Source organism: Triticum aestivum, chromosome 5A (assembly GCF_018294505.1).
Source record: "Triticum aestivum cultivar Chinese Spring chromosome 5A, IWGSC CS RefSeq v2.1, whole genome shotgun sequence".
NCBI lineage: Eukaryota > Viridiplantae > Streptophyta > Magnoliopsida > Poales > Poaceae > Triticum > Triticum aestivum.
The window spans coordinates 482,745,222-482,753,895 of record NC_057806.1 but is presented as its reverse complement, the minus strand read 5'-3'; positions in this window follow the sequence as shown (position 1 = coordinate 482,753,895).

Genomic DNA, 8,674 nt, shown 5'->3' with positions numbered 1-8,674 from the left:
GAACCGGTCTTCAAGTTAGGGACGCTCCTTGATTCTTCCGAACTGTTCTTCATCTTCGGTCGTCGGTCTTGAAACTGGTTCAACAAATCTTCTTTATCTTCGATCTTGAGGATCGCCGAAATGCATTCGACGAGTTTACACGTCGGGTATCCGAGGAGCCCCTTTAAGTTTCCGGCCTTCACCAATGCCTTGTTATTTTTATGCCACACCTCGAGTTTGAAGTTGTTCTCGGGCGGCAGCGTCCTCTTGCGTGCGAGCTCCAACACCGGACTGTATTCGAGGTATCTTTTGCAACCGAGCACCAACACCGGACCGCTTCCCAGCTCTAACACCAGAATGTATCCGAGCTCCAACACCGGACTATGTATCCGAGCTCCAATGCCGGACTGTATATCCGAGCTCCAACGCCGGACTGTATCCGAGCTCCAACGCCGGACTATATCCGAGGTGTCGTAAATCACCTTGGTTCAAAGAAGTTTGAAGGAGTTTAGCCGAGCTTAATGCCGGAAATGCCCTCTATGGAGCCAGCCACTAGCGCCCAAGCTTTATGCCGGGCTGCTTCCGAGGTGGTGCACCACCCCGAATGTGGGACGATTTTTGTGAATATTTTTTATTGGTGCAATTTATTCTCTGCCGAGATATATAGCCAGTAGCCCTCAAGGTGTGTATCAGTCTAAAACCCGAGATGCACCTGAAGGATGACGTAAGACCGCTGGTCCCAGTAGCCGCTGAGACTCAGGTTGATTTGCAAAATCGGCCTGAGGATCAAGTCCAAGCTCGGCAGAATACTTCGGGACACTAAAAGCGGTGTGCTCAGTCCTCGAGACTCAGGTTGGGTGTGGCCGACCAACCTGAGGATCAAAATCTCCTCGGAAACTATATTGCACATAAAATTTTCTGCATTGGACAAGCAATGCAGTAGCCCCCGAGACACTGGTCGGGTGGTAACACCAGATCAGGGGATCAATGTGCCCCTTTAATATTTGTAAATAATAAGCCCGAAGCCCAGTAGCCCCCGAGCCTTAATGCGGGCACGGGTGGCCGAATTAAGGATCAATATCCATAGTAAAATCACAAATTATGTGTAATGACTCTATGTATCCAAGTACTTTACGTCATTAATGCTCGGATCCGCATTATACAAAACTTTGTTGACCGACCATCGGCTTCCACCTCCTCGGCCAGTAGCCGAGGAGTGTTTGTCCTACTTTATAAAGCCTTTATGAGGGCAAAGATTTACAACAAACAAGGCAATCTGGCCATACGGTTTTATAAATAAAGGTACGCAGAGAGTTATATTACTGTTTAACAGAAGAAATGTCTTCCAAAGAAAATAGTCCCGCTATCGGTTCCTTTCTTTGGGTTGTCATGCTAAGCATGATCATTAAACCCCAGCTCTAATGTAAGAGCAAAATATTGAGGATTTAGTTTGGGAGGCCAGTTAATAGCCCCCGGTAGTGTTCGGCGACAGTCGGGGTCAAGCCGTAAACACTTCGGCCAATGTTATGAACGACCCATCATTTAACATAGTCATCGGATCGCTGACCAGTTTACGCTTATTGTGAAAGTTAGTTTTTGGCTTTCTCCACTAAGGTGATTAACCATGTGAGCTGGAAACACAATCGCAGTGGTTCTCCCTTTGCACGCCTAGCCGAACAAAACGGAACGTAGGAAGCAAGTGCAGGAGCCGGGCAACCCAACTATTGACCGAAGACACAATTCGAAACCGATGCATATATAGCAATATCTGAGAATGTTTTTGCCAAATCCCTAAAGGTGTCCGGCGTTGCACTGCGAGACTAATGCTGGAAAAGCACAAATAGTTTAAAAGTGCCAAAAAGCTTGGAAAACAAGAAACGTGAGTAAAAACATGACGTCTGAACAATATCAAGTGTTCGGTGCCAATCCGAAAGTTGGTCTTAGAAAAAAGAAGTGCTTCTGTCGTGCTTTAACATGATACATCCTATCTCAAGACTTCGAGTGGGTCAGCCTACGGCTTCAACCTCCTATCCCGAGGGCGGAGTACTTCTCATCAGGCCAGTTTAGCAAACTAAACTCTAGCGGCTTTGAGAGAGAAATTAGGCTCCCCGGCTAGTGACCGCACACTCGTGTCGAAAAAAGGAGTGATAAATAATAATAATAAAACTTTGCAACGACTAAGAAGAAGAACACTTATTATAAAATGGCTCAAATAAACTTAAGAGCCCCCAAGTGACTTGGGTAGAAGAATGATTGCATGTACCGAAGTACTTATATCATATCTATGTTCAACCGGACTTTAAACGCGTCTTAACCGACCGTCAGCTTCTCCCTCTTCGGTCAAGGACCGAAAAGTGTTATGTACTCCATCGTTCGAGAATATCGATGGTGTTTCCAATAACCAGGCAATCAGGCCATAAGGCTGTAATAGACAAAGCGCGCTCAGGGAACTTATGCTATATTACCGTGAAGTGTAAGAAGCATCTTCGAAGAAAATAGTACCCCCACCGATACCTTTCTTCGGTGCTCATTGTTATTATGAGACTTGTGCAATAGATTTTTTGTACTCATGAGTTCCGTTGTGTGCCGACCATCATTGAAAACTATAAGAGCGCTAGCTTTCGGCTTCACCCAGTCTGAGGTCCGGCTCGGGCGACCCGATCGTGACAATCGCAGAGGTGCTCCCTTTACTCCCTAGCCAAACAATCGGGAACGTAGGGGTAAACACAGGAGCGAGGCAACCCAGCTTGCAAATCACTTAAGTCAATATGGTGCATATTGTGGCGTAATACACGAACAAGGAACGAAGCCGTACAAGTATAATCATATGCAAGTGGAAAAGCTTCATGAAGGAAGCCCCCAAATGAATTGGGTATTTGAATTTATGCGTCACAAACAAAGTTTGGACAAGGAAATTTTTTACAAGCAACTTTTTTCCAAAAAAGTATAATGCCTGGTCGAACCGAACACAAGTTAGAAATTAAAGCTTTGAGCATGAAAGCGACTTAGCTGGTTAATGTGTTCGGTATTGATGACGCGGTCCGAGCTTGATGCGGGGCAAGGTTCCATCCCCAAGCTGGTCCCGAGGTGGAGGAGCGAAGAGCTCGACACGCCGAAGTGGTGACATAGCATGGTCAATGCAGACCGGTAGAGTGACGCCGAAGTCTCCGGATCATTTTCCTGTGCACAAAAAATAGTGCAAACCGGAGATAATAGTAATAATGGTAATTAAAAAAATGTTGCATAATAAATAATTTATGCAAAGTGAGGAATAGAAGAAATATGGCCTGGCGCCGAAGTCAATGTCGATGCAGGGCATCGGCGTGATGTAGTAAAGGCGTGGCAAAGCCTGAATTCACAGGTCGGTCCGAGCTCCGGATGCAGCGTTCGCCGGACTATGTACGGAAACTGATCGAACCACCACGCGACCGTCGTTAATGCGGTCACCATTTGATAGACCTGGTTTATTTGTTGTAGCAATCCGAAGGAAGGTGATTCCCAAAATTGGGACGCGCTCCGCACACCCATTGCCTGATGGGCGATAAAACGACGACATGGCAATGCTGGTAAAGGTTGACTCGCCGAGGCAAAGCCCTCGGCCCAGCTAACGTGACGGAGCTGGTCGGCTAGTGACGCCGAAGTGTCCGGAGTAGGTTGATGAAGAGATGGCGAAGCCCCCGGTCCAGCCGAGATGTCGAAGCCTCGATGTCAGCCGATGAGTCGAAGTAGGTCGGCGTGATGGACACCATCTTGAAGAAGCAATAGTGCGGCCCTGTCGATGCAGGTCGTGATGTGGTCGATGCCGGCTTGATGAAGCGACCGTGCGGCGATGCCGGTATGCCCGCTCCGTGTAATCCGTGGGGCGGCGATGTTGATGATGATTTATCCTTCGCGATGCCAGACTCTTGTTCGGCTTGCCGAGATGATGATCCGAAGAAGTTGAGCTCGACTAAAGTGACGACGTGTCTAGCGCAGGTCGGCAGCCGTGGAGTAATATTGCCAGACTGGTTTGACACCCGCATGATGTTGAAGATCATGTTCAAAAGATCTTAAAGTTAGTGGAATGTGTTCAGGAACAAAACACAATACCCCATACAAAACTTCCTTCAAAAGGGATGTCCGAAATCCCGTTCATAAAAAAGATGAACTCAGGTCGGATTCGTTTTCGCGCAGAAAACAGATCCGAAAAGTGATGCACTAATCGGAAGGTTCCCAGAGTTTGGACGGTCGGATCGAGCTGAAATTTTGAGAGGTTGTATATATAGGAATTCCGCCGCCGATCAACGGTTGGATCTTCCAAAGGACGTCCGAGCTAGAAGCTGGACACCACGCCCTAAACTCATCCAAATTCCCATCCAGGTTTGACAGGGCTCCAGTATATCATGGATTGCCAGAGATTCCTCCATTGGAACTCGACAAAATTTTCCAGGGTTGTTATAGACTCAATTCCGCACAATTCCACCAAAGCGACCATCAAAGCGATACTCGAGGAGGTGGTGGTGGCAGATACGAGTTCGCTGTCCAAAAAAAAACAGCACGGTCGCTTGAGGGCAATGTTGACGTTGAGCCCCCGAGCTCCATAGATGATTCCTCCGTGATCTTGATAGAGATCGGAGTTGATGTTTGATGAAGGACCTCGTCTGAACATGGTGATCCGAACACGGGGCGCAATTCTTGGTCGAACCAAGGTGACCAGTCGAACTGGTGACGAAGACGCCGAAGTCGCAGTTGATCTGCAGGCGAGCCATCGATCCTTTTGTTGATCACACAGCAGAACTCTCAATGAAAGCACCAATGTCGGTGTCAAAACCGGCGGATCTCGGGTAGGGGTCCCAAACTATGCGTCTAGGCTGGATGATAACAGGAGGCAAGGGACACGAAGTTTTACCCAGGTTCGGGCCCTCTTGATGGAGGTAAAACCCTACGTCCTGCTTGATTAATATTGATGATATAGGTAGTACAAGAGTAGATCTACCACGAGATCAGAGAGGCTAAACCCTAGAAGCTAGCCTATGGTATGATTGTATGTTGTCTATTCTATCGACTAGCCTGGCCCTGGTTTATATAATGCACCAGAGGCCTAGGTTAACAAGAGTCCTAGCCGAATACGCCGGTGGGGAGAAGTCCTTGTCTTGATCGCCAAGTCTTTATGGAATCTTCCTTGTATGCGGCAGCTGTCCGAACTGGCCCATGAGTATACGGACATGGGGGGCCTCGGCCCAATCTAATAGATTGGGAGACGACGTGGTGAGTACCCCCTAGTCCAGGACACCGTCACCCCGAGGCGGGGTCTAGCCAACCGTCCTTGATCGATGCAGTTGGCTCTGAGCTAAGGGTCGAAGCCAATGCGGGCGCGACTTCCAGGGCACTGTTCGTCGGCAGAGCTAGGTCATACCCATTGTGACAGTGCGGCGCGCTCGGCTGTGGCTCGAATCCGTCGAAGATCAAGTCTCCGCGGATGTCAGCCGTGTAATTCAAACTTCCAAATCTGACCTGATGGCCAGGGGCGTATCTTTCGATCTGCTCCAGATGGACAAGCGAATTAGCCCGCAGTGCAAAGACGCCGAATATGAAGATCTGTCCGGGGAGAAAGGTATCACCTTGGACCGCATCGTTGTTGAAGATCGGAGGAGACATCGGGCCAAAAGGTGACGACATAGAGGAACTCTCAATGAAAGCACCAATGTCGGTGTCAAAACCGGTGGATCTCGGGTAGGGGGTCCCGAACTGTGCGTCTAGGCCGGATGGTAACAGGAGGCAGGGGACACAATGTTTTACCCAGGTTCGGGCCCTCTTGATGGAGGTAAAACCCTACGTCCCGCTTGATTAATATTGATGATATGGGTAGTACAAGAGTAGATCTACCACGAGATCAGAGAGGCTAAACTCTAGAAGCTAGCCTATGGTATGATTGTTGTTCGTCCTATGGACCAAAACCCTCCAGTTTATATAGACATCGGAGAGGGCTAGGGTTACACAGAGTCGGTTAGAATGGGAGGAGATCTACATATCCGTATTGCCAAGCTTGCCTTCCACGCCAAGGAAAGTCCCATCCGGACACGGGACGAAGTCTTCAATCTTGTATCTTCATAGTCCGAGAGTCCGGCCAAAGGTTATAGTCCGGCTATCCGGACACCCCCTAACCCTGGACTCCCTCACTAACCATAGCATGGAACATATGGATCCAAATCAGCCCCTTACGAAGTAACTCATAAACTAGGGTTTAAGCTTCTGTCACTCTAGCAACCCATCATCTACTTATTACTCCCAATGCCTTCCCCTTGGCCCAAACAATGGTGAAGTGTCATGTAGTCGACATTCACATGACACCACTAGAGGAGAGACAACATACATCTCATCAAAATATCGAACGAATACCAAATTCACATGACTACTTATAGCAAGACTTCTCCCATGTCCTCAGGACCAAACATAACTACTCACAAATCATATTCATGTTTATAATGAAAGGGGTATTAATATGCATAAAGGATCTGAACATATGATCTTCCACCAAATAAACCAACTAGCATCAACTACAAGGAGTAATCAACACTACTAGTAACCCACATGTACCAATCTGAGGTTTGGAGACAAAGATTGGATACAAGAGATGAACTAGGATTTGAGATGAGATGGTGCTGGTGAAGATGTTGATGAAGATTGACCCCCTCCCGATGAGAGGATTGATGGTGATGATTTCCCCCTCCCGGAGGGATGTTTCCCCAGCAGAAAAGCTCCACCGGAGCCCTAGATTGGTTCCGCCAAGGTTCCGCCTCGTGGCGGCGGAGTTTCATCCCAAAAGCTTACTTATGATTTTTTTCCGGACGAAAGACTTCATATGGTAGAAGATGGGCACCGGAGGCCTGCCAGGGGGCCCACGAGACAGGGGGCGCGCCTAGGGGGGTAGGGGCGCCCCCACCCTTGTGGCCAAGGTGTGGGGCCCCTCTGGTTGATTCCTTTGCCAATATTTTTTATATATTACAAAACATGATCCAATGAAGTTTTAGGACTTTTGGAGTTGTGCAGAATAGGTCTCTAATATTAGCTCCTTTTCCAGCCCAGAATTCCAGTTGCCGGCATTCTCCCTCTTTATGTAAACCTTGTAAAACAAGAGAGAATAGGCATAAGTATTGTGACACAATGTGTAATAACAACCTATAATGCAATAAATATTGATATAAAAGCATGATGCAAAATGGACGTATCAACTCCCCCAAGTTCATACCTCGCTTGTCCTCAAGCGGAAGCCGATATCGAAAAATATGACCACATGTTTAGAGTTAGAGGTATCGATAAAATAAAATACGGACATGAGGGCATCATGATCATTCTTAGAACAACAACATATAGTGTTACTATTCATCACCTAGGGTGCAGAATAAGTTATTCTTCACCCGAGGTAATCTTACGATCGCTTCCTAAATAAATTACGTTTAGAATATAAATAGTTACATGCATATTAATTCAATATGTAAAATTTGGTATAAAAAGCAAAAATATAGGTTATATGACCAGAAAAATCATATTTTATGTATGTTTTACACTATGTTTTTACATTCATAATTTTATGTAACATAAAATATTTTTTATGGCAAGTACACTTTTTCTTACGTTCTCTTTTTATGTATGAAATAAGAGAAAATTAACGAAACGTAAAATATGGTGCATTAATGTCAAAATAGAGAGGGGGAGAAGAATAACTATTCCTCACCCAGGGTGACGAATAGCGCGACCCTATTTTTACGTCATGTGAGTCGGGCCGTACATCTTCACTAAGATATTCCTCATCAAGTTCTACTTTCCTCCCACTCACTTCTTTCGAGAGAAACTCCTTCTCTAGAAAGGATCCATTCTTAACAACAAATGTGTTGCCTTCGGATCTGTGATAGAAGGTGTACCCAACAGTCTCCTTCGGGTATCCTATGAAGACACATTTCTCCAATTTGGGTTCGAGCTTATCAGGTTGAAGCTTTTTCACATAAGCATCTCAGCCCCAAACTTTCAGAAACGACAACTTCGGTTTCTTGCCAAACCATAGTTCATAAGGCGTCGTCTCAACGGATTTTGATGGTGCCCTATTTAATATGAATGCGGCCGTCTCTAAAGCAAAACTCCAAAACGATAGCGGTAAATCTGTAAGAGACATCATAGATCGCACCATATCAAGTAAAGTATGACTACAACGTTCGGACACACCACTATGCTGTGGTGTTCCGGGTGGCATGAGTTGCGAAACTATTCCGCATTGTTTCAAATGTAAACCAAACCCGTAACTCAAATATTCTCCTCCACGATCAGGTCGTAGAACCTTTATTTTCTTGTACGGTGATTTTCAACTTCACTCTGAAATTCTTTGAACTTTTCAAATGTTTCAGACTTATGTTTCATTAAGTAGATATACCCATATATGCTTAAATCATCTGTGAAGGTGAGAAAATAACGATATCCGCCACGAGCTTCAACATTCATTGGACCACATACATATGTATGTATGATTTCAACACATTTGTTGCTCTCTCCATAATACCGGAGAACGGCGTTTTAGTCATCTTGCCCATGAGGCACGGTTAGCAAGTACCAAGTGATTCGTAATCAAGTGGTTCCAAAAGTCCATCAGTATGGAGTTTCTTCATGCGCTTTACACTGATATGACCTAAACGGCAGTGCCACAAATAAGTTGCACTATCATTAT